This window comes from Camellia sinensis, chromosome 4, assembly GCF_055761805.1.
Source record: "Camellia sinensis isolate YWXY chromosome 4, ASM5576180v1, whole genome shotgun sequence".
Taxonomy (NCBI): Eukaryota; Viridiplantae; Streptophyta; class Magnoliopsida; order Ericales; family Theaceae; genus Camellia; species Camellia sinensis.
This window is the reverse complement of record NC_138964.1, coordinates 163,669,082-163,696,791: the sequence shown is the minus strand read 5'-3', so window position 1 is coordinate 163,696,791 and position 27,710 is coordinate 163,669,082. Positions and strand designations below refer to the sequence as shown.

General features: G+C 41.3%; 1 pseudogene; it reads right to left on the bottom strand.

The window, feature by feature from the left end:
- Positions 1-5,048: 5,048 nt before the first annotated feature.
- LOC114268813 (putative UDP-rhamnose:rhamnosyltransferase 1 pseudogene) lies at positions 5,049-6,745 on the bottom strand (annotated as a pseudogene).
- Positions 6,746-27,710: the final 20,965 nt, after the last annotated feature.

Here is a 27,710-nt window from a genome sequence, read left to right as displayed (position 1 = left end):
GTTAATGGCGTTCTTAGTAACAAATATTATGCTTTTAAGTAATATGCATTTTATTTGAAGCGAAGGCTTATTTTCATTATCTTGTAATGCAAACAAACTATTTGTTGCTTTGAAAATAAAATGCCATTAGGTTGTTTTCTAATCCTCTACTGTAGACGTCCCCGAACGCCTCGGGAGGGAGGAGCTCCCGTTCTGTTCATTTGGGATCACTACAGCTCAGGACTCTCAAATTGTCACGGTTCTAAATCTGAACCAAAGAGTCCAAATCTGGCAAATCGTTTTGAGAAAACAGATTTTGAAAGAAGTGCCAAACATGGACTGCTTTGCCAGATACAGAGTCGCCACCTAAATATTTTATTTTGGGAAATTTAGGAAACCCTGACTCGTTTGCCTAAGGCCACGTGTCCGTCATCACCAAAGTTGCCTCGGCTCGGGAACTTGGGTACGATTGGGGAAGGTCACTTCGTGAGCACCCCTGCTCGCCCGATCAAAGATCGGCCTCTACTAACCATGATATCTAGTTTTGAAAACATTGTATGTTCTTATTCTGGTTATTAGCCTAGATTACTATGTGATGCGCACAGTATACAAGTATAGACTGGGTCGCCTGAATTGGAACAAAACATTTCATGTTTGTTTATTTGAAAATGGTTTGATGGTGCTACTCGCAAGTAGGCTAAGACGTGGATTTGCCACCCTCAGGTGGGCTTAGGAAAACATGATTTTGCCACTATCTAGTGGGCTTAAAACACACAGTGAATGAATTGTTCCAATCCAAATAACACAACCTTCACCCACAGGCATTCAGGCAGATATATCACATAAGCATATAGCCTCATGGTAAGCATGCTATTCATGGCAGTCACTCACACACATGCAAGGATGCTAAAGCATAAAACTCACCGAGTACTCCAAGCCAAAGAAAGAAGCTAATTAGAAATCAATACATGATCCTAACTATACAGAAATGCCTAATGCAACACATGCAAAAAAATGCAACTATAACAGGCTCGGCTATTCTAAGATGGCATATGATGATGCTACAGCTAACATGTATTCAACTTGGAATTGAAATACAAATGCAGTTAGTATGATGCGCCGAGCCCGGTGCATGCAAAACAGATGAATGAATGCAAACATGCTATCATACTGTATGCTAATTGAAATATGCCCTAATCTAACCATCATAAGCGGATAAATAAAAGGGAGAAAGACGTGGGGTTGGAAGACATACAACACACACACGCACACTTATTACAGTTGTGCCCTCGCACAGAGGGTCCGAATAAATATACAGTCCCGAATAAAAGAATAGTACAGTCCAAGTAAATATTACAGTCCAAATATGTGCAAATTCCTAATTAATTAACAAATTAACTAAGAAAATAAATAAACTGGCATGCAAGCCAGGGACTGCCTTGATTCCATTCCGGATGATAAATGATGCATGCCCGGGTTGCCTTTGCGCGGAAATCCATGACGATGCCCCAATTAGCCTCTGTTTGCACCTGTTCTTGAAATGCGTGCCAAGCCTCAGAAGACCGCTGATTCTTGATTTGCTGCAACAGAGAGCAGGAAAGGGGCATAGCAATGTATTTTCACAAATGTATGCATGCCTCGATCCTCGTGCCACCAATCACGCATCTCGATGCATGATGGCCGAGGAGTCGAATTGCACAATTCAATATAGGATGAATGCACATGAAAACACAACTAAAACCTAACTCCATCATGGATAATCCGGAGTGTCGGTGACTGGGGAATTGAGACACGTTCCGTCACTCGGAGTACGAAATGCACCTCGTTTCCCGTGCCCAGGCTAACTCCTATCCCGAGCACAATGCAATATGCATGACATGCATGAAATGCAACTAAGATACAATCCTAACATACACAATGTTATGGAATGGCATACACGCTGCACGAGATAATACACAACCGAGCATACACAATGCTATGGATGAAATGGCATACGCAATGCAATAATGGGCTTACACCAACATGAGAGAGCCTCAGCCACACTCACATAGGAGGCCATTAGATGAAAATGAGATGCTCGAAATACGTGCACGCATGCACGCAAACCGAGGACCGAACCTACGGCACGGAATGCCACTCTAACAAGACATGGCAAAGACATGGAATATGATATGCAAACATGCAAAAATGAGTAGCAAAATGAGGGGCAAAACAGCCCCGAAACAAGGCGAAATGACACCCGATGCATGGAATTTCTCCCGAAATGCAAAACTAGGTACAAGAAATGGCTTACAGCTATACAAAGCATGCATTATTGGTACATGGAGTGAAAAGGCAGAAGCAAGGCAGCCCCAAAACAAGCATGTTTCCAGTTTATAACAGAGCCAAACAGCAAACACAAATGGGGCTAAACTAGCATGCAAAAATGGCCCCGAAAGCAAGCTAATGAAGCAAGCCACACCTGCAGACCTCAAACAGCCAAGGGTCCTTCAAAAATGTTGAATAGAGACCCAAAATATGATATTTTACAGTTCTGAAAAAAGCCCAAAAACAGACACAGGTATGGCTAAGCTCTTATGCAAGAAATGGACCAAAAGATGGACAAAGAAGCAAGTGAAGGTTGCTGGCCTCAAACACAAAGGGGCCCTTCAAAAAAATTGAAGAGGAGCCCAAAACATGGTATTTTACAGTTGATGGACAGAACCAAAACAGCATATATACAAGCCAAAAATACTATGCAAAATATGGCCAAAAAGAGAGATATAACACAAAGTATAGAAAGGATGCCTCAAACAATGAACGACCCTCAATGAAACATAAAGAGGAGGCCAAAATAAGACTTTTTTCAGTTCTGAAAATCGCCCAAAAACAGAAGCACAATAGGCTAACAAATCATGCAAAAATGGAGCCAAAAGGGAGATATAAAGGCAAGTGATGAATGAAAGCCTCAAACAGCAATGAGCCCTTCAACAATGTTGAAGAAGGGCTCAAAATAAGCTACTTCTCAGTTCATGACAGAGCTCAAAACAATTTATACACAGGCCAAAAATATTACACAAGAAAATGGCATATAAGAGGGATAATGAAGTAAGTGCACCAAGGAGGCCTCAAACGAAAAACGTCCCTTAATGAAACATGAAATAGAGCTCAAAAAAACACTACTTTCAGTTATGGCCGGAGCTCAGATATACAAGAAAGAGAGGCTAAGAAATGTTGCAAAAAAAAGAGCTAAAAAGAGGGAAATGGTAACTCACCCTTGTAGACCAATCTTTAGCAACTTCTTGGACCAAATTTGCTGCCTCCTAGCCTCTGAGAAGACCTCCAAGCTGCTGGAAATGGAAGTGGTGGTGTGGTGCTAGGTGATGGTGTGTAAAAATGGTTAAGAGCTTAAGGGGTTTTGAGGTTTAGAGTAGAGAGAGAGAGAAATTTAATGTGAGAGGCTTGAGGGGAAATTTTCTTCACCCTAAACCAGCAGCTGGAGCTGCTGATATATAGGCAAAAATGGGGGGAAAAGGGGGGGGGGGGGAAATGGAGGGAAAACAATCCAAGTTTCCCTCCAAAAAGGCCAAAAAGTGGGATATAAAGGCAAGTGGTAGCTTCTGGATCCAAATGGCCAAGAGCCCTTCAACAAAGTTGAATAGGGGCTCAAAACAAGACACTTTGTAGTTTATGACCAAGTCCGAAATAGCTCACAAGTAAGCCTAAAATACCGCGCAAAAATAGGCCTAAAAGAGAATTAAAGAAGCAAGTGATAGGAGGAGATCTCAAACAGCAAAAGGTCCTTAATCAAACATGAAAAGGACCTCAAAATATAACTATCTCAAGTTTGGGTCAGAGCCCAAAAATGTAGAATGAAGGTTCGGGAGCCAAAACACGCAGTTCGGGGACCCGAAAGTGGGCTGTTAGGCACCGGAAGTTGTGTCCGACCACAAAGTTGGTCTCTCGGACCGCAGTGTCCCTCAAAAGGGAGTAAATAAGATGCATGCCAAAAACTGGAGCAAACAGAGGTGGTTAAACGGTTCCGAACCGAGGCACACGGCCAACGGCTCCGAAAAATCGGAAACCGGACTCCAAACGGGCAAAACGGCCTACGACCACGAAACGTAGCCTACGGCCACTGAGAGATGATCTACGAGACCTCTCCCTCCCTTCGGGAAGAGAAAACAGAGAAAACGGAGCCTAGTTCGCAAACCGAAGCAAAGCACAAAAAAGTCCGGAAGTCCGGAGGCAAGGCTCGCAGCCGAGACTCTGAAACTTCTGAACGAGCACAATATGCAATATCACCGAGCGCTCAACTGGTGACGTCTGAGTCTCAAGGTCGGTCAAAAATGGGGTGTCTACATCTACATTTAACCTGTGTCACACATATCTTATAAGGGAGTAGCTTCCCTCTAATCCTAAATCGGACTGGAGAGTGCTGTTGGGCCTGTGAGGTCCCACTATAGATCCCTTTTTGATAATCTAAACCGTTCAATGTATATAACTTGTTAAGTACTATATGTCTATAAAAAATCTCATTGATCAAATATCGATAGCTATGTGATCAAATCAATTTTTATAAATAAAAAAAATAGACGGTGAACAAATTAACGGTTGACAGAAAACTGATTCGATGAGATAGCTATCGATTTTCGATCAATGTGATTTTTTACAAACATATAGTGCTCGACGAGATTTACAAATTGAACGGTTCGGATTATCAAACCGGGACCCGTGGTGGGCCCTCACAAGCCCAACAGCAACCCAGTCCCTCTAGGACTGGAAGAAAGCTGCTTCCATCTTATAATCATAGATTTCTAACAACTCCATTGATTGAACTAATCCTAACTGTCCATGGTGACAGGTAGAACAAATGTCCCAAATAGAATTGAAAAGAGTCTTCCATTGTTATATAGATTTAAATATCAAATTATTCATCTAAATACAAAATATCAAAAATAAAATGACACATTGTCTTTTTATTTATTTATTCATTGGTCATCCAAATACAAAAAACATAAATAACAATTACTTCAGCCTTTTTACAAGTTCTAATATCACAATTTAAAACCATGTTTTCCACTTAAAACTCAACCTTCATGAACGCATCTACTATTTTTTGAGAGATACTCAACAAAATTGTGCATGTACTGATCATGTAGGACCTTGTCGCCAAATAGGGAACTCATTTCTCTTGCTTTCTTCCTATAAATTAATCCCTCGTTATTGTCTACCATAAGCAATCTGATTGAGTCAGCCACTAAGTTCCTTGTGAAGGACCCATCTTCTTCATCTCTGGGTATCTCAATCCTAACCTTCTTCTTATGGAGTACCCTTGCATTTAAACCTTGGTCTACCATGAATGACAACATAATAAGTGGTTTCCCAAACTGGAGTCCTTCTATCATGGAACTCCATCCATAGTGAGTCAAGAAACCTTCCACTGATTCATGACCCAATATCTTTAGTTGAGGCGCCCAACTCTTCCGCACTACTCCTCGACTTCTGGTTCGCTCCTCGAACCCATCCGGTAGCTCCACCAATTCGGACTTGTTCGAACCAAGAAGCTTCCTTAATGCCCAGAAAAAGGGCAAACCAAAGAGCTCCAACCCAAGGCCAACTCAGTGACTTCTTCTTGACTCGGCATGGCTTCGCTCCCTAATGCTACGTAAACCACAGAGCCATTGTTTTGGTTGTTGAGTTGCTCACTGATTGAAATCCACGTCTCGTTGACTCCAACGTATTCAACCACCGTTAGTGGCATTAAGCCGAGTGGAATTACAAGTTTGGGTTAAAGATCTTGGAGTAGAGTCAACCATTGGGGCTCAAACTCTGTGTGGTGTCATATGGCGTAGACGTCGCACCTGAACACTATCGATCCATATCAATATAAGTCAGAAACCCTAGAAGCATTATTTATTACACAAGCTAGGATTCACTTTGTCTCATAGAGGCAATAGGCTACGTTGGTAATTGGACTCACTTAGGTGGGATAGTGAACTGCTTCATCTCCATCAGGGTATCATCAGAACCATCGATCAAAGCCGATGCCGGACCAAAGAAAGCTGCATGCCAAGCGTTGATGATGAGGAAAAAGGCGCGAGAAATGTTGAGTTTGGTGGCGATAGGGGGCAACCAATAAGGAGCAAAGTCGTAAATGATCCAATCAAGTGCGGAAGCTTGAAGGAAGCCAGCCAACCCAGTCTCGAGTCCGTCGAAGGCTTTCTTCAGGTAAGAAATATGGTCGGAGGGGACGTCCATGGTGGCCTCTGCGTTTTCAAGAAGGTGGTCGTCGACGCGGGGCAATAGGAGCTCAACAAATTGTATGAAAGGAGATAAATTATGAGGCAGGTTTGGCAAGCGTTGGATGTTTCTGGGTATGGATATAAAGGAAATCTTGTGATCCTTTTGGGCAATTAATTTGGCGAGGTCTAAGTATGGGATTATATGGCCAAAGGCTAGCCATGGGAACATAACTATATGGAGCCTCTGTTGACAATTGGCTCAGATTTTCCTTGTCAACGATGGCTGCTGATTGAAGAAGAAATAAAGAAGCTAAACATTTAGCCGAGCTACTCATGATAGGGTGGCTAATCTTGTTGGTGGTTGCCTTTAATGTTGTCGACAGCTTGGCTCTCCCATTACATCTATAAATGGGTAGTGAATGAGAGGAGTTTTGTGTGATGAAATCAGAGAGTGAGAGAGTTACAAAGTGTAAGCAACTGAGTGAGAGTGAGTGTGACTGTGAGTGTGAGTAGAGTGAGAGTATTGTCCCATCCTCCTCCATTGTTGTAATATGTTCATTTCTCTCCATATAGTGAAATCCACTGCTTGTGGACGTAGGCGATTTGTCGAACCACATAAATCTTTGTGTGTTCTTGCTTATGGGCTTGTGTGTTATTGTTTTCTACCTCCTAGGCACAACAAATTGGTATCAGAGCATTGTTGTGTGAAAAACAGAGTAATTTTCTACAAACTAAAAATTTTGAAGTTGTCGAAATTGAGTTTTCAACCTACCAGGACGACCGCCTCAACGAGAGTAGTTCAGACCCAGAAAGACCAACCCACGAGGACACTTCACATGCCCTCATGCGCTTGCCGAAGTTTTGCCGGAGACTTGCCAGAAAGCTCAGTCCGATGAAGAAAAAGAGGTTGAAGAAGTCAACCTATCCTAAAGGTTTTAAGTACTCACTTGTGCACTAATACAACACGAGTTCACACTTGGCACAGTGGTTAGAGCTTTGGTTCGAAGCTTAAGATCAGGGGTTCGAAATCCTCCACAAACAAATTTCTAAATTATTTTTGGAAGCTAACACGCCATCACCATGTCACTGCCACATCGGCGCCATGTACTGCCATGTCATCGACAGTCCAGCTGCTATATCTGCGCTATGTACTACCATATGCGAAGCCATGCCAACAATAGCTCAATCGACACGTTAGCACACGTGTTTGCCACATCTGCCACGTCATCAACCCAGTTAGCTGAATTTTTTTAAATTACAAGGAGGCCTCTAAAAGTTTGGAAAATTACATTTCAGTCCTTGATCTTGCTAAAATTATAATTTAGCCCCTGAAACTTTTATAAATTGTAGTAAGGTCCCCAGAGTTTTGAGAAATTGTAATTTGGCCCCTAGATTTGGAGAAATTTCATTGAGGTTCCTAGAGAGGTGGAGAAAGTGATTTCCTAGCTAAATCAACCATTCCAAACATAACCGCGGATTCCATTTTTTGAGATTCGGACCCAAATTTTCAGTGAAATTTTTTGGGAGCTTAGAATTTGTCGTGTTCCGGGCATTTCAAGTGTCCGTTATTGTTTATGGTGGAGATTATTGAGCAGTTTCAATGGCAGAATCTACAGAGATGAGATCAACCGAGTCCAGTGACTACAAGCAACTCTAGGCATTGGACCCCGATGTCCCATGCTAAGTTTGAAGTAGAAAATTTTGATGGAAGCAGCAACTTCAGCATATGGAGATGCGAAGTTAAAGATATGCTTGTCTAGTTGAACCTGCACTTCACTTTGGGAGACAAACCAGATGACTTAGACGAGATAGAATGGGAGAAAGTGAATCTCCTGGCCTATAGTTTCATCCGACTTTTCCTTGCAAAAGAAAAAAACTACGCCTTGACAGAATATGATACTACGAATAAGCTTTGGAAAGCACTGAATACAAGTTCATGACAAAAAGCATTGAGAACCGGCTTTACTTGAAGAAGAGGTTGTTTCGCTTTCACTACTGTGGGAGAGTGGTTCTGGAAACTCTTTTGATCCAACGGGGCACTCGAGATCCTCAACTAGTGACCTGAAAAAGAATGAACACTCCGGTCGAGGGTGCCGGAATTAGCACTCCGACGGATAAGTCAGTAAATACTCTCTCGATTGCTTGTATCTTAAGTTAAGCGTACTAGTTCTCACCTACCTCTTTTTGTGGCTATTCTTCCTGTATTTATACTTGCCCCATGGGCCTCAGGGTCTGGCCCACTTTTAATCCACCCTGTCAATGCTCACTCGACTTTTTCCGTTATAAATCAATTCTCGCTCAACTCCCCGCTTAACTGGCTCAGGGGCTGATTAAGGCGTTCGTCTTCCGAAAGATGCAAGGTGGGGCCGAATAGGGATGTTCATTCAATAAGCTTCGAAGTATGTATACGGCCCCTTCTGCAGTCCTCGAAACTCAGCTCCCATAACTACAAGAAAAGTATTTTGATGAACGAACACCTAAACAATGTCACCAAAATTCTTATCGATTTGAAAAACTTGGATGTTCAAATTGATGATGAAGATAAAGTACTGTTATTGTTGAATTCCTTGCTTGACAGATATGATCATCTCACCACCACTTACTGTATGGTAAAGAAAAGATCAAGTATGTTGATATTTTAAACGCCTTGGTAAATAATGAGTTCAGAAGGAAAAATAAATCTGCAAACAAGGACTCAACATCAGAGGCATTGACAGTTAGAGGCAAGACAAATAACAGAAAATATACAGGGCGGGGAAAGTCTCGCTCAAAATCCAGAGGGAGATCATCAGGTAGAAGACGTCTTGCAAAAGATGAGTGTGCTGCATGTCACCGGAAGGGGCATTGGGCAAAAGATTATCCCAATAAAGACAAGAAAGATGAAAAGGTGAACGTTGCACAAGATGGAGATAATGGTGAAGGATTAGCCTTCAAAGTTTCATCACTTGGCCATTCTGATGAATGAATTCTAGATTCCGGATGTTCCTACCACATGTGTCCTAACAAGTAGTGGTTCTCGAGCTTACGAGATTTCAATGGAGGAGTTGTACTGATGGGCAACGACCAAGCTTGCCAGACAAAGGATATTGGAACAATTCGACTGAAGATGCATGAAGGAACAATCAGAATTCTTAAAGATGTTCGGTATGTACCAAATTTGACGAAGAATCTCATCTTAATGGGAGTTTTAGACTCCAAAGGTTACAGAGTAACTGTGGAAGGTGAAGTCCTCAAAGTTATTTGATGAGCATTTGTTGCAATAAAGGGTACTCGAAAGGGAGATTTATATTTCCTAAACGGCTCTACAGTCATAGGGAGAGTGGATGTCTCCACCAGCTCAGAGGATGATGCGTCAAACACTTCCAGACTTTGGCACATGCGTTTAGAGCATACTGGAGAAAAGGCTTTACAAGGATTGGTAAAGCAAGGCCTGTTGCAAGGTGCCAAAACAGAGAAGCTTGAGTTCTGCAAGCATTGTGTATTGGGCAACCAAACAATAATCAAGTTTCGTACTGTTGTTCATCGTACCAAAAGGAATCTAGAGTACGTTTATACCGGTGTATGGGGCCCATCCAAAAATGCTTCTTTGGGAGGTAAACACTACTTTGTGTTGTTCATTGATGATTTCTCAAGGAGAGTCTAGGTTTACACGAGGAAGCATAACAATGAGGTGTTAGACATCTTCCTTACATGGAAGAAAATGATTGAGACCTAGATAGGTAGGAAGATCAAGAAGCTTAGATCTGACAATGGCGGCGAATACACATCAGATCCCTTCTTTGAGATTTACCAAAATGAAGGGATAATGAGACATTTCACAGTTAGTGGAACACCATAGCAAAATGGAGTTGCAAAATGCATGAACCGCACTTTGGCGGAGAAAATCCGGTGTATGCTGTCACATTTAGGATTGAGCAAGGTTTTTTTAGGCAAGGCATTGAACTATGCTCGCCATCTTGTCAACAAACTACTTGCTGCAACACTAGACAGCAAGACTCTCATAGAGGTATGGTTAGGAATGCCAGCTACTAATTATGATCAGCTACGTATCTTCAGATGTCCAGCCTATTTTCATGTTATAGAATCTAAGTTGGATCCAAGAGCCAAGAAAGCTATCTTCTTGGCTTCAGTGACGGTGTCAAGGGATATAGACTCTGGTGCCCTGAATCAAAGAAAGTTGTCACTAGAAGAGACGTTACCTTTGATGAGTCTACAATGCTGAAGCAGCCAAATCCTCAAGAGAATGATGAAGCATTGAAGAAGTCAGTGTAGGTGGTGTTTGAGACTCCAAGGAAGACTGTTCAGACATGCAACAATCCTGAAGAAGTTTCAGTTGATAGCTCTGAAGAAGATTCTGAAGAGAGTTCAGATAAAAATGAAGATCCAGAGGCCTCACAACAGTCAGAACCTATGGCAATCAGAAAAGGAAAAAAGGGTTACTAAACAACCCGGTTGGATGACTGATATGGTAGCCTATGCACTTCCAATCATTGAAGACAATATTCCTTGCACTTTCAAAGAAGTTGTGCAAAATGCAGAAAATGTCAAATGGAAGGAGACTATGGATGAAGAGATCGGGTCACTCCATAAGAACCAGACTTAGGAATTGGTGCAACTTCCAAAAGGCAAGAAAGCAATTGGGTGTAATTGGGTTTACACCAAGAAGGAAGGCATCACAGGCAAAGACAACATCAAATTCAAAACTAGATTGGTAGCTAAAGGCTATGCCCAGAAGGAAGGAATAGACTACAATGAGGTATTCTCACCTGTTGTGAAACACAAGTCTATTCATATCTTGCTAGCTTTAGTTGCACAGTTTGATCTCGAGCTCTCCTAACTCGATGTCAAAACTATCTTTTTACATAGAGATCTTGAAGAGAAGATATACATCTCCCAGCCAGATGGTTTCAAAGTTGAGAATTGGGCATGTAAGCTGAACAAATCGTTGTACAGGTTGAAGCAATCCCTGAGATAGTGGTACAAGCAATTTGATCGGTTCATGACGGAAAAGAAATACACAAGGAGCCTATATGATCATTATGCATATTTTCGTAAGCTTTTCGATGGTTCCTTCATCTATTTGCTCTTATATGTAGATGATATGTTGATTGCATCTAAGAGCAAGGTGGAGATTGATAAACTCAATGCACAGTTGGCAGGAGAGTTCGAAATGAAGGATCTTGGCGAAGCAAAGAAAATTCTTGGCGTAGAGATCAAAAGAGACAAGAAGAAGTGTCACGACCAAAACCCACCCATGTAGGTTTAGTACCGTAACCAGCCAGTAATCCGTGGATTACCAAAGGCCTTTGAACAGATTAGCAAATAATAAGGGGCTGCGGAAGCAATAATACAAAATAGACAAGGTCCAATGAGCTGTGATAACGTACATGGGACAGAGCATTTCAAAACTTATTTATATATACATAAACATGCCAGTCCAGATACACAATATTTACAAGGTATTTACAGAATGTACTTCCCAAGACCTGACTTTACAGAGCATACACAAGGACTAGCATGAATACAAAAAAAAGCCATGGCTTTAGGCATCGTTCGGAACCTCCTTGGGAGGCACAACAGTTGGCTGACAAAAACAAAATAGAAGGCCGTCAACTCTTGCCCTGGTCACCCGCCGGCTCACCTACATACATACTATAAACTGTGAGCGGAAGCCTAGTGAATAATAACAGAGTAAAGGGGTTTTATGAATGATGTCCAGCACAAGTTAGGATCCAGTATTTAAATCAAAACATATTCAGACTTCAAAACAGAAATAGATTTAGATACACACTCATGATCATATTTAGATTTTGCATAAGATCATACGTGGTACACCCATTAGCTATCAGATCAATTTGGTCCAGAGACCCACATGCATAGTTGGTACCAACGACCATAAAGGTCCATATCATGCGTGCAACTAGCCATGGTATTGTTACCCCCAGGCAAGGGCTACGTGTAGATTGGCCGCGGTATTTTTACCCCTGGGCGAGGGGGCCACGTGCAGATTGGCCGCGATATTGTTACCCCCGAGCGAAGGCCACGTGAACTAAAGGTGCCACAAATACTTTTCAGAAAATTGGACATTCAATCAGAATTCGTAAGATAGCATTTCAGAAAACAGATCATACCATACCAGTCAGAAAATACTTAAGTTAGAAATAACTTTACAGAGTAATTATTCACAGTGGGCCTTGAGACAGACAGACGGAGTAAACTTGATCAAACGGTACGTGGCACATGACCTACACAACACAGAACATATGCACACTTAAAACACACGTTCTAATTGTACAAAACTTATTTCGTTGGCTCTTAGTGTGTTTCCAATCTCTTATCCTCATTATGGGGTCCTAAACATGGCCTAGGAATGCCTAGGATGGAATGAGGATGCAAGAATGCATTGAAAACCATTTCTCAAATTTTGCTGAAGATAAGGTCCACGCTCGAGCATGGCTTTCCCCGCTCGAGCGGACATACAGACAAAGAATCTCCGCTCGAGAGCGGACTTACCCGCTCGAGCGGACTGCAAATTTAAGAAAAAATGCTGGATGCAAGAAATTCACGCTCGACGGGCGCTCGACCCCCACTCGAGCGTATGACACAGACCCTTGCTCGAGCGTGGTTTCCCCCTCTCGAGCGGACTGAAAAACACACAAACTTCTGGGTATACGCATTTCACGCTCAAGCGTGACTCTCGCCGCTCGAGCGGAAGTGCATGTACTCAAGCTTCACGCTCGAGCGTAGGTCAAATTTCTGGAAAATCCAGATTGACCTCCAAGCATGAAACTCAACCTTTAAGCCTTCAAAACTCATTTTTCTGGGCCAATATTTGAGAAAACATATAATAACTCATAAAACAACATGTATTAAAGCATCATTTCAAGAAATCATGGCCCAAGAGCAACCCAATTTGTGCAAAATCAACATGAACTTTATGAATATGCTATTAATTCAACATGCAAGAACCTCTTTGAATTCAAACCTTCCAAAACATAATCAAACTTGATAATTTGATGGAAAACAAGTTGAATGACCATAATGTGAGTGAAATTAACACATGCGTGGAAGGAATCTTAGAATTCAAACTCAAAACAAGGAAATTTATGCATGCATGCATGGATTGACTCTCAAAACAACACCTTGAGCTAAGTCTAGACTTTAAATACCAATTCACCATGAATCTAGCAAGGACAACTCAAATTCATAATTAAAAGGATGAACTCCCTGCCTTAGGTCTTCAATTTCAAGCTTAGTAGCCTAATCTTCCAAGTTGCCTTCAATTCTTCTAAGTTCAAGCAAAATTCTAGCTGAACTCAAACTTGTTCTCCTTCTCTCTCTCACTCCTACGGTTTGGTCAAGAAAATGGCTAAGGAAAGATGCTTCTAAGTGTAATAAGGTGTGATATAGTTGATCTCAAATCAAGCCACTAAGTGGAAAACTTGTAATAACTCAAACAAGTGTAAATTAACATTATTTAATCGAATTTAATCATACCAAATTGAATTTTAATTAAATCTACCATAAAATCACATATATTCTAACTAGTATGAAACACTAATCAATTTCGAAATCGGGTGCCGATAAGGCTTTCAATTCGCAGTTCAAAGTCTAAACATGAAAAGATCATTTTATGGCAAACAGATAGAAACGCAAAGATAATGCAATACATATGCAAATTAATTCCGGATTCCTTCTAAATTACTGTTAGCATTAATCAGAGGTCGGGGTTATTACAGTCTTCCCCCCTTAAAAGAGTTTGGTCCCCAAACTCAAATTACCTTCATTCTAGAACAACATTGGGTCCAACGGGAACAAATCTGGATATCTTTTCATCATGTCTTTCTCGGTTTCCCAAGTTGCATACGTCCCTCCGTGGTTTTGCCAGTCAACTTTTGCTAGTGGTATTTCTTTATTCCTCAATCTTTTGACTCGGCGATTCACAATCTGGATAGGTTTCTCCTCATAAGTGTGGTCATCTTTCAAAAGTACATGTGTCGGTTCGATGACGTGGAGTGGATCTCTCAAATATTCCCAAAGCATCGATACATGAAAGACGTTATGCATATGTTGATCTTGCACAAGATTGAGGAATAAAGAGGACTTTATAAGGTCCAACATATCTTGGCACCAACTTGCCCTTAACACCAAACCGAGTTTGACCCTTCATCGGGGTCACCTTAATGAACACATGGTCCCCAACTTCATATTCTCTATCTCTTCTTCGAACATCAGCATAGCTTTTCTGCCGACTCTGTGCAGTTTTCAGGCGTTGCTGAATCAATTTCACTTTCTCGGTTGTTTCTTCACAAGTTTCGGTCCCAACAAAGGTCGATCACCTACTTCAGCCCAACATATCGGAGAATGACATTTTCTCCCATACAAAGCTTCGTAAGGAGCCATTTCAATACTCGAATGGTAACTGTTGTTGTACACAAATTCAGCTAAAGGCAAGTAGGTCTCCCAATTCCCTTGGAAGTCTAACACACACATTCTGAGCATATCCTCCAGAGTTTGGTTCGTTCGTTTAGTTTGGCCATCTGTCCATGGGTGATAGGCACTGCTCAGTCTCAATTCAGTCCCCAAAGCCTGTTGCAAACTCTGCCAAAATCTCGATACAAACTTTGAGTCCCTGTCAGACACAATAGATACTGGCACTCCATGCAATCTCATAACTTCAGTCATATAGATATTGGCCAATTTATCAGTGTTATAAATAGTTTTGACAAGTAGAAAATGGGCAGACTTAGTTAAACGGTCAACTATAACCCAGATAGAGTCCATACCTCGAGAAGAACGAGGCAATCCCATAATGAAGTCCATGGTAATGTGCTCCCATTTCCATTCCGGTATTGGGAGTGGTTGTAGTAAACCAGCGGGTCGTTGATGTTCAGCTTTAACCTGTTGGCAATGTAGACATCTAGCCACGAAATCGACAATACTCTTTTTCATTCCAGGCCACCAAAAATTCTGTTTCAAATTATGATACATCTTTGTGTTCCCCGAATGCATAGTAAATTTGCTACTATGAGTTTCAATCATAACACGTTTCCTCAAATCATAACAAGCGGGCACACAAAGACGGTTCTGAAATTTCAGCACATCGTTATCAAACACAAATCTTGGCCTCGGCTTCGACTCAAATTCCTCCGTGATCTTTTTCAAGTATTCATCCCCGTACTGTTTCTGTTTTATCTCGTCAAGAATTGTAGGTTGAGCGGAGATAGCAGTTAGCAGCCCAACTTGTCCAAGGTCATTTAACAATTTTTTCCGGTTAGATACCAGACATGACAAACTTCCCATTGATTTTCGGCTCAAGGCATCCACTACGGTATTAGCTTTCCCTGGGTGGTACAAGATCTGCAAATCGTAATCCTTGATTAACTCTAACCATCGCCTCTGTCTCATGTTCAATTCCTTTTTGGTGAAGAAGTATTTCAAGCTTTTATGGTCGGTGTACACCTTACAAGTTACCCCATACAAGTAGTGACGCCAAATTTTCAAAGCAAACACCACAGCTGCTAACTCAAGATCATGCGTTGGGTAATTCTTTTCATGAGGTCAGAGTTATCTAGAAGCATAGGCAATCACTTTTCCGTTTTAAATTAACACACACCCCAAACCTTTGTAGGAAGCATCACTGTACACTTGAAACCCATCAATACCATTGGGCAAAGTTAAGATTGGTGCAGTCACTAACCTGGTTTTCAGTTCTTGAAAAGTTGCCTCTCTTTGTTCATTCCAATCAAATGGCATTTTTTCTGAGTTAACTGAGTTAACGGTATAACAAGCTTGGAAAAGTCTTTTACAAATCTTCTATAGTAACCTGCAAGTCCCAGAAAACTTCAGACTTCTGTCACATTTGTCGGTCTAGGCCAATCCACAACAGCTTCAATTTTTTGGGGGTCAACAGAAATTCCATCCTTGTTGATTATATGTCCCAAAAATGCCACACTGTCAAGCCAAAATTCACTTTTGGACAATTTAACATACAATTTCTTTTCTCTCAAAATCTGCAAGGTGGTTCTCAAATGGTTCTCATGTTCTTCCCTGTCTTTAGAATAAATCAAAATGTCATCAATAAATACAACAATGAAGTCATCCAGATATGATTTAAACACCCTATTCATAAGATCCATGAAAGCTGTAGGTGCATTTGTTACTCCAAAAGGCATTACCAAGAATTGAATTCAGTTTTCTCTACGTCTTCTGCCTTAACTTTTAACTGGTGATAACCTGACCTGAGATCAATTTTAGAGAACACTTTGGCTCCTTGGAGTTGATCAAACAAATCATCTATCCGGGGTAATGGATATTTGTTCTTAATGGTCACTTTGTTCAATTCCCGGCAATCGATACATAACCTCAAAGACCCGTATTTCTTTTTGACAAATAATACTGGAGCACCCCAAGGTGAAGTGCTCGGACGAATGAATTTCTTGTCTAAGAGTTCCTGTAGTTGAGCTTTCAGTTCTTTCAGTTCAGAAGTTCACATCCTATATGGAGTCTTGGAGAAGGGTTGTGTTCCAGGTGTTACATCAATGGTAAATTCTATTTCCCTATCAATTAAGTCCCTAGGTAGGTCATTTGGAAACACATCGGGAAATTCACAAGCAACCGAGATAGTTTTTACTGTAGTTCCGTCAGATGGTGCAGTCAGTATACAACACAAGTAACCTCTACATCCCTTTCTAAGCAGTTTTATGGCTTTCAAAGCGGAAATCAGATATGGGGGAAGAACTATCCCATCCCCAGTAAAAGTAAATTTAGGCATACCCGATGGTCTAAACACAACAGATTTACTTGCACAGTCAATGGTAGCACAGTATTTAGTCAACCAATCCATTCCCAAAATACAATCAAAGTGATCAATGTTCAAGGGTAATAAATCAACATATAACATCACATCGCCAATCATAATATCACATGCTGGATAAACATGAGGACACATCATAGAATCCCCAGACGGTGTGGATACAGATAACACATATGTCATACGTTCTAGTGGTCTTGTCAATTTTCGAGAGAAAGCATGCGATACAAAGGAATGTGTAGAACCAGAATCTATCAGTACATATGCATTTTGAGAACATACAGAGAGTGTACCTGACACCACAGTATAGGTGTTTGGTACGTCACCAAGCACTAAGGCGAACACTCTCCCTTGCCTCAATGTTTCATTATTTGTATTCCCTCTAACATCGGTCCTTGCATTTGGTCTTGCTGCGGAAACAGACCTGATGGAACTTGTCATAGGACGGTTAACCTCGTTGGATCTCATCAGGCAATCCCTCACCATGTGGCCAGTCTTACCACAGCAAAAACACGCACCTGATGCTCGATAACAAGCACCTCTGTGCTTCTTTCCGCAGTCGGGGCAATTTGGAGTAGATCCGCTACTTTGGCTAAAGCTGCTGGAGGATCCTGTATTTTGCCTCTTCGAAACTGACCGGCCTTTCTTGAAACTGAATCCGGTTCTCTTTTCTCTTAATTCTGTTGTTGGTGTTGTAGTTTGTTTCTTAGCTGCTATTGTGGCTTCTGCTATCAATGCCCTGCCGAGTACCTCCACAAAAGTAGGTAATTTTAGGACACCCACTTGGTCAAACATTTCCAGGTCCAGCCCTCCCTCAAACTTCCATGCTTTTTTGTAATCAGTATCTACCATATGTGGAGCAAAACGTGCCAATTCGGTGAATTTGGCTTCATGCTCTACTACAAACATTCTTCCCTTTTTAAGTTCTTGAAACTCGGACACCTTCCGATCCCTGAAGCATTGGGGAAAATATTTATCATAAAAGATTGCATTAAACTGTGCCCAGGTCATATTCCCATTGCCACTTCGAATCAATAACCACCACCTCCGGGCTTCATCTTTCAGAGTATAGGTGGCTAGGAGGACTTTCTGAGTTTCAGAACAGGGGAACACTTCATATAACTTCTCCATTTCAAGTAGCCACGTCTCTGCTTTCAAGGGTCCAATTCCGCCATAGAACGTTGGCGCTTTCATCTTCATGAATTTCTGTGTCAGATTGATGATGTCATTATTATCTGTTTCGGCTAGTGTCGGTGGAGGCGGAGGGGGCAAAGGTTGTTGTCTCAATTGTTGTGTCAAGGTTTCTATCAATGATGCTAACATCTGTTCCATTCGGCCCATACGAGCCTCTGAAGATTCACTTTGACCACTTCCCCTTGCATTCTCCATCTTACTATACAGACATCAAATGAGAATAAACACAGGCATAATCATACTTGTTTCCTTCAATTCATTTGATTCAAATGTACATTCAGTTTTCATATTCAGTTGCATTACCACACACTCACATATGCAGATGGAATGCCCCTAATGCTTACTAGGACATGCTAAGCTCATACGAACCTGTGTGTGCGGTAGAACACGTGCTTTGATACCACTCTGTCACAACCCAAACCCGCCCCTGTAGGTTTAGCACCGTAACCGGCCAGTAATCCATGGATTACCAAAGGCCTCTGAACAGATTAGCAAATAATAAGGGACTGCGGAAGCAATAATACAAAATAGACAAGGTCCAATGAGCTGTGATAATGTACATGGGACAGAACATTTCAAAACTTATTTATATATACATAAACAAGCCAGTCCAGATACACAATATTTACAAGGTATTTACAGAATGTACTTCCCAAGACCTGACATTACAGAGCATACACAAAGACTAGCATGAATACAAAAAAAAACCATGGCTTTAGGCTTCGTTCGGAACCTCCTTAGGAGGCACAACAGTTGGCTGACAAAAACAAAACAGAAGGCCGTCAACTCTTGCCCTGGTCACCCGCCGGCTCACCTACATACATAATATAAACTGTGAGCGGAAGCCCAGTAAATAATAATAGAGTAAAGGGGTTTTATGAATGATGTCCAGCACAAGTTAGGATCCAGTATTTAAATCAGAATATATTCAGACTTCAAAACAGAAATAGATTTAGATACACACTCATGTTCATATTCAGATTTTGCATAAGATCATACGTGGTACACCCATTAGCTATCAGATCAATTTGGTCCAGAGACCCACATGCATAGTTGGTACCAACGACCATAAAGGTCCATATCATGCGCGCAAGTAGCCATGGTATTGTTACCCCCAGCCAAGGGCCACGTGCAGATTGGCCGCGGTCTTGTTACCCCCGGGCGAGGGCCACATGCAGATTGGTCGCGATATTGTTAGCCCCGGGCGAAGGCCACGTGAACTAAGGGTGCCACAAATACTTTTCAGAAAATTGGACATTCATTCATAATTCGTAAGATAGCATTTAAGAAAACAGATCATACTATACCAGTCAGAAAATACTTAAGTCAGACATAACTTTACGGAGTAATTATTTACAGTGGGCCTTCAGACAGACAAACGGAGTAAACTTGATCAAACGCTACGTGGCACGTGACCTACATAACACAAAACATATGCACACTTAAAACACACGTTCTAATTGTACAAAACTTATTTCGTTGGCTCTTAGTGTGTTTCTAATCTCTTATCCTCATTATGGGGTCTTAAACATGGCCTAGGAATGCCTAGGATGGAATGAGGATGCAAGAATGCATTGAAAACCATTTCTCAAATTTTGCTGAAGATAAGGTCCACGCTCGAGCGTGGCTTTCCCTGCTCGAGCGAACATGCAAACAAAGAATCTCCGCTTGAGCGTGGACTTACCCGCTCGAGCGGACTGCTAACTTATGAAAGAGTGCTGGATGCAAGAAATTCACGCTCGACGGGCGCTCGACCCCCGCTCGAGCGTGTGACACAGACCCTCGCTCGAGCGTGGTTTCCCCCGCTCGAGCGAACTGCAAAACACACAAACTTCTGGGTATACGCATTTCACGCTCGAGCGTGACTCTCGCCGCTCGAGCGGAAGTGCATGTACTCAGGCTTCACGCTCGAGCGTGAAAGTCCCCGCTCGAGCGTGGGTCAAATTTCTGGAAAATCCAGATTGACCTCCAAGCATGAAACTCAACCTTTAAGCCTTCAAAACTCATTTTTCTGGGCCAATATTTGAGAAAACATATAATAACTCATAAAACAACATGTATTAAAACATCATTTCAAGAAATCATGGCCCAAGAGCAACCCAATTTGTGCAAAATCAACATGAACTTTATGAATATGCTATTAATTCAACATACAAGAACCTCTTTGAATTCAAACCTTCCAAAACATAATCAAACTTGATAATTTGATGGAAAACAAATTGAATGACCATAATGTGTGTGAAATTAACACATGCGTGGAAGGAATCTTAGAATTCAAACTCAAAACAAGGAAATTCATGCATGCATGCATGGATTGACTCTCAAAACAACACCTTGAGCTAAGTCTAGACTTTAAATACCAATTCACCATGAATCTAGCAAGGACAACTCAAATTCATAATTAAAAGGATGAACTCCCTACCTTAGGTCTTCAATTTCAAGCTTAGTAGCCTAATCTTCCAAGTTGCCTTCAATTCTTCTAAGTTCAAGCAAAATTCTAGCTGAACTCAAACTTGTTCTCCTTCTCTCTCTCACTCCTACTGTTTGGTCAAGAAAATGGCTGAGGGGAGATGCTTCTAAGTGTAATAAGGTGTGACATAGTTGATCTCAAATCAAGCCGCTAAGTGGCAAACTTGTAATAACTCAAACAAGTGTAAATTAACATTATTTAATCTAATTTAATCATACCAAATCGAATTTTAATTAAATCTACCATAAAATCACATATATTCTAACTAGTATGAAACACTAATCAATTTCGAAATCAAGTGCCGATAAGGCTTTCAATTCGCAGTTCAAAGTCTAAACATGAAATGATCATTTTATGGCAAACAGATAGAAACGCAAAGATAATGCAATACATATGCAAATTAATTCCGAATTCCTTCTAAATTACTGTTAGCATTAATCAGAGGTCGGGGTTATTACAGTCTTCCCCCCTTAAAAGAGTTTGGTCCCCAAACTCAAATTACTTTCATTATGGAACAACATTGGGTCCAACGGGAACAAATCTAGATATCTTTTCATCATGTCTTTCTCTATTTCCCGAGTTGCATACGTCCCTCCGTGGTTTTGCCAGTCAACTTTTGCTAGTGGTATTTCTTTATTCCTCAATCTTTTGACTCGGCGATTCACAATCTGGATAGGTTTCTCCTCATAAGTGTAGTCATCTTTCAAAAGTACATGTGTCGGTTCGATGACGTGGAGTGGATCTCTCAAATATTCCCAAAGCATCGATACATGAAAGACGTTATGCATATGTTGATCTTGCACAAGATTGAGGAATAAAAAGGACTTTATAAGGTCCAACATATCTTGGCACCAACTTGCCCATAAAACCAAACCGAGTTTGACCCTTCATCGGGGTCACCTTAATGAACACATGGTCCCCAACTTCATATTCTCTATCTCTTCTTCGAACATCAGCATAGCTTTTCTGCCGACTCTATGCAGTTTTTAGGCGTTGCTGAATCAATTTCACTTTCTCGGTTGTTTCTTCACAAGTTTCGGTCCCAACAAAGGTCGATCACCTACTTCAGCCCAACATATCAGAGAATGACATTTTCTTCCATACAAAGCTTCGTAAGGAGCCATTTCAATGCTCGAATAGTAACTGTTGTTGTACACAAATTCAGCTAAAGGCAAGTAGGTCTCCCAATTCCCTTGGAAGTCTAACACACACATTCTGAGCATATCCTCTAGAGTTTGGTTCGTTCGTTCAGTTTGGCCATCTGTCCGTGGGTGATAGGCACTGCTCAGTCTCAATTCAATCCCCAAAGCCTGTTGCAAACTCGGCCAAAATCTCAATACAAACTTTGAGTCCCTGTCAGACACAATAGATACTGGCACTCCATGCAATCTCATAACTTCAGTCATATAGATATTGGCCAATTTATCAGCGTTATAAATAGTTTTGACAGGCAGAAAATGGGCAGACTTAGTTAAACGGTCAACTATAACCCAGATAGAGTCCATACCTCGAGAAGAACGAGGCAATCCCACAATGAAGTCGATGGTAACGTGCTCCCATTTCCATTCCGGTATTGGGAGTGGTTGTAGTAAACCAGCGGGTCGTTGATGTTCAGCTTTAACCTGTTGGCAATTTAGACATCTAGCCACGAAATCGGCAATACTCTTTTTCATTCCAGGCCACCAAAAATTCTGTTTCAAATTATGATACATCTTCGTGTTCCCAGGATGCATAGTAAATTTGCTATTGTGAGCTTCGGTCATAACATGTTTCCTCAAATCATAACAATCAGGCACACAAGGACGGTTCTGAAATTTCAGCACATCATTCTCAAACACAAATCTTGGCCTCAGCTTCGACTCAAATTCCACTGTGATCTTTTTCAAGTATTCATCCTCGCACTGTTTCTGTTTGATCTCGTCAAGAATTATAGGTTGAGCGGAGATAGCAGCTAACAGCCCAACTTGTTCTAGGTCATTCAGCAATTCTTTCTGGTTGGATACCAGACATTACAAACTTCCCATTGATTTTTGGCTTAAGGCATCCGCTACGGTATTAGCTTTCCCTGGGTGGTACAAGATCTGCAAATCGTAATCCTTGATTAACTCTAACCATCGCCTCTGTCTCATGTTCAATTCCTTTTGGGTGAAGGATTATTTCAAGCTCTTATGGTCGGTGTACACCTTACAAGTTAGCCCATACAAGTAATGACGCCAGATTTTCAAAGCAAACACCACAGCTGTTAACTCAAGATCATGCATTGGGTAATTCTTTTCATGAGGTCGGAGTTATCTAGAAGCATAGGCAATCACTTTTCCGTTTAGCATTAATACACACCCCAAACCTTTGTAGGAAGCATCACTATACACTTGAAACCCATCAATACCATTGGGCAAAGTTAAGATTGGTGCAGTCACTAACCTGGTTTTCAGTTCTTGAAAAGTTGCCTCTCTTTGTTCATTCCAATCAAATGGCACATTTTTCTGAGTTAACTGAGTCAATGGCATGGCAAGCTTGGAAAAGTCTTTTACAAATCTTCTGTAGTAACCTGCAAGTCCAAGAAAACTTCAGACTTCTATCACATTTGTCGGTCTAGGCCAATCCACAACAGCTTCAATTTTTTGGGGGTCAACAGAAATTCCATCCTTGTTGATTATATGTCCCAAAAATGCCACACTGTCAAGCCAGAATTCACTTTTGGACAATTTAACATACAATTTCTTTTCTCTCAAAATCTGCAAGGTGGTTCTCAAATGGTTCTCATGTTCTTCCCTGTCTTTAGAATAAATCAAAATGTCATCAATAAATACAACAATGAAGTCATCCAGATATGATTTAAACACCCTATTCATAAGATCCATGAAAGCTGTAGGTGCATTTGTTACTCCAAAAGGCATTACCAAGAATTGAATTCAGTTTTCTCTACGTCTTCTGCCTTAACTTTTAACTGGTGATAACCTGACCTGAGATCAATTTTAGAGAACACTTTGGCTCCTTGTAGTTGATCAAACAAATCATCTATCCGGGGTAATGGATATTTGTTCTTAATGGTCACTTTGTTCAATTCCCGGCAATCGATACATAACCTCAAAGACCCGTATTTCTTTTTGACAAATAATACTGGAGCACCCCAAGGTGAAGTGCTCGGACGAATGAATTTCTTGTCTAAGAGTTCCTGTAGTTGAGCTTTCAGTTCTTTCAGTTCAGAAGTTCACATCCTATATGGAGTCTTGGAGATGGGTTGTGTTCCAGGTGTTACATCAATGGTGAATTCTATTTCCCTATCAATTAAGTCCCCAGGTAGGTCATTTGGAAACACATCGGGAAATTCACAAGCAACCGAGATAGTTTTTACCGTAGTTTCGTCAGATAGTGCAGTCAGTATACAACACAAGTAACCTCTACATCCCTTTCTAAGCAGTTTTATGGCTTTCAAAGCGGAAATCAGATATGGGGGAAGAACTATCCCATCCCCAGTAAAAGTAAATTCAGGCATACCCGGTGGTCTAAACACAACAGATTTACTTCCACAGTCAATGGTAGCACAGTATTTAGTCAACCAGTCCATTCCCAAAATACAATCAAAGTGATCAATGTTCAAGGGTAATAAATCAACATATAACATCACATCGCCAATCATAATATCACATGCTGGATAAATATGAGGACACATCATAGAATCCCCAGAAGGTGTGGATACAGATAACACATATGTCATACATTCTAGTGGTCTAGTCAATTTTAGAGAGAAAGCATGCGATACAAAGGAATGTGTAGAACCAGAATCTATCAGTACACATGCATTTTGAGAACATACAAAGAGTGTACCTGACACCACAGTATAGGTGTTTGGTACGTCACCAGGCACTAAGGCGAACACTCTCCCTTCCCTCAATGTTTCATTATTTGCATTTCCTCTAACATCGGTCCTTGCATTTGGTCTTGCTGCGGAAACAGACCTGATGGAACTTGTCATAGGACGGTTAACCTCGTTGGATCTCATCAGGCAATCCCTCACCATATGGCCAATCTTGCCACAGCAAAAACACGCACCTGATGCTCGATAACAAGCATCTCTGTGCTTCTTTCCGCAGTCGGGGCAATTTGGAGTAGATCCGCTACTTTGGCTAAAGCTGTTGGAGGATCTTGTATTTTGCCTCTTCGAAACTGATCGGCCTTTCTTGAAACTGAATCCGATCCTCTTTTCTCTCCATTCTGTTGTTGGTGTTGTAGTTTGTTTCTTAGCTACTATTGTGGCTTCTGCCATCAATGCCCTGTTGAGTACCTCCACAAAAGTAGGTAATTTTAGGACACCCACTTGGTCAAATATTTCTAGGTCCAGCCCTCCCTCAAACTTCCATGCTTTTTTGTAATCAGTATCCACCATATGTGGAGCAAAACGTGCCAATTCGGTGAATTTGGCTTCATACTCTACTACAGACATTCTTCCCTGTTTAAGTTCTTGAAACTCGGACACCTTCCGATCCTTGAAGCATTGGGAAAAATATTTATCATAAAAGATTGCATTAAACTGTGCCCAGGTCATATTCCCATTGCCACTTCGAATCAATAACCACCACCTCCGGGCTTCATCTTTCAGAGTATAGGTGGCTAGGAGGACTTTCTGAGTTTCAGAACAAGGGAACACTTCATATAACTTCTCCATTTCAAGTAGCCACGTCTCTGCTTTCAAGGGTTCAATTCCGCCATAGAACGTTGGCGCTTTCATCTTCATGAATTTCTGTGTCAGATTGATGATGTCATTATTATCTGCTTCGGCTAGTGTCAGTGGAGGCAGAGGGGGCAAAGGTTGTTGTCTCTATTGTTGTGTCAAGGTTTCAGTCAATGCCACTAACATCTGTTCCATTCGGCCCATGCAAGCCTCTGAAGATTCACTTTGACCACTTCCCCTTGCATTCTCCATCTTACTATACAGACATCAAATGAGAATAAACACATGCATAATCTTATTTGTTTCCTTCAATTCATTTGATTCAAATGTACATTCAGTTTTCATATTCAGTTGCATTACCACACACTCACATATGCAGATGGAATGCCTCTAATGCTTACTAGGACATGCTAAGCTCATACGAACCTGTGTGTACGGTAGAACACGTGCTTTGATACCACTCTGTCACGACCCAAACCCGCCCCTGTAGGTTTAGCACCGTAACCGGCCAGTAATCCATGGGTTACCAAAGGCCTCTGAACAGATTAGCAAATAATAAGGGACTGCGGAAGCAATAATGCAAAATAGACAAGGTCCAATGAGCTGTGATAATGTACATGGGACAGAACATTTCAAAACTTATTTATATATACATAAACAAGCCAGTCCAGATACACAATATTTACAAGGTATTTACAGAATGTACTTCCCAAGACCTGACTTTACAGAGCATACACAAGGACTAGCATGAATACAAAAAAAAGCCATGGCTTTAGGCTTCGTTCGGGACCTCCTTAGGAGGCACAACAGTTGGCTGACAAAAACAAAACAGAAGGCCGTCAACTCTTGCCCTAGTCACCCGCCGGCTCACCTACATACATAATATAAACTGTGAGCGGAAGCCCAGTAAATAATAATAGAGTAAAGGGGTTTTATGAATGATGTCCTGCACAAGTTAGGATCCAGTATTTAAATCAGAACATATTCAGACTTCAAAACAGAAATAGATTTAGATACACACTCATGTTCATATTCAGATTTTGCATAAGATCATACGTGGTACACCCATTAGCTATCAGATCAATTTGGTCCAAAGACCCACATGCATAGTTCGTACCAACGACCATAAAGGTCCATATCTTGCGCGCAAGTAGCCATGGTATTGTTACCCCCGGGCGAGGGCCATGTGCAGATCGGCCGCTGTATTGTTACCCCCGGGCGAGGGCCACATGAACTAAAGGTGCCACAAATACTTTTCAAAAAATTGGACATTCATTTATAATTCGTAAGATTGCATTTCAGAAAACAGATCATACCATACCAGTCAGAAAATACTTAAGTTAGACATAACTTTACAGAGTTATTACTCACAATGGGCCTTGAGACAGACAGACGAAGTAAACTTGATCAAACGGTACATGGCACGTGACCTACATAACACATAACAAATGCACACTTGAAACACACGTTCTAATTGTACAAAACTTATTTCGTTGGCTCTTAGTGTGTTTCTAATCTCTTATCCTCATTATGGGGTCTTAAACATGGCCTAGGAATGCCTAGGATGGAATGAGGATGCAAGAATGCATTGAAAATCGTTTCTCAAATTTTGCTGAAGATAAGGTCCACGCTCGAGCGTGGCTTTCCCCGCTCAAGCGGACATGCAGACAAAGAATCTCCGCTTGAGCGTGGACTTACCCGCTCGAGCGGACTGCTAACTTATGAAAGAGTGCTGGATGCAAGAAATTCACGCTCGACGGGCGCTCGACCCCCACTCGAGCGTGTGACACAGACCCTCGCTTGAGCGTGGTTTCCCCTGCTCGAGCGGACTGCAAAACACACAAACTTCTGGGTATACGCATTTCACGCTCGAGCGTGACTCTCACCGCTTGAGCAGAAGTGCATGTACTCAGGCTTCACGCTCGAGCGTGAAAGTCCCCGCTCGAGCGTAGGTCAAATTTCTGGAAAATCCAAATTGACCTCCGAGCATGAAACTCAACCTTTAAGCCTTCAAAACTCATTTTTCTGGGCCAATATTTGAGGAAACATATAATAACTCATAAAACAACATGTATTAAAACATTATTTCAAGAAATCATGGCCCAAGAGCAACCCAATTTGTGCAAAATCAACATGAACTTTATGAATATACTAATAATTCAACATGCAAGAGCCTCTTTGAATTCAAACCCTCCAAAACATAATCAAACTTGATAATTTGATGGAAAACAAGTTGAATGACCATAATGTGAGTGAAATTAACACATGCGTGGAAGGAATCTTAGAATTCAAACTCAAAATAAGGAAATTTATGCATGCATGCATAGATTGACTCTCAAAACAACACCTTGAGCTAAG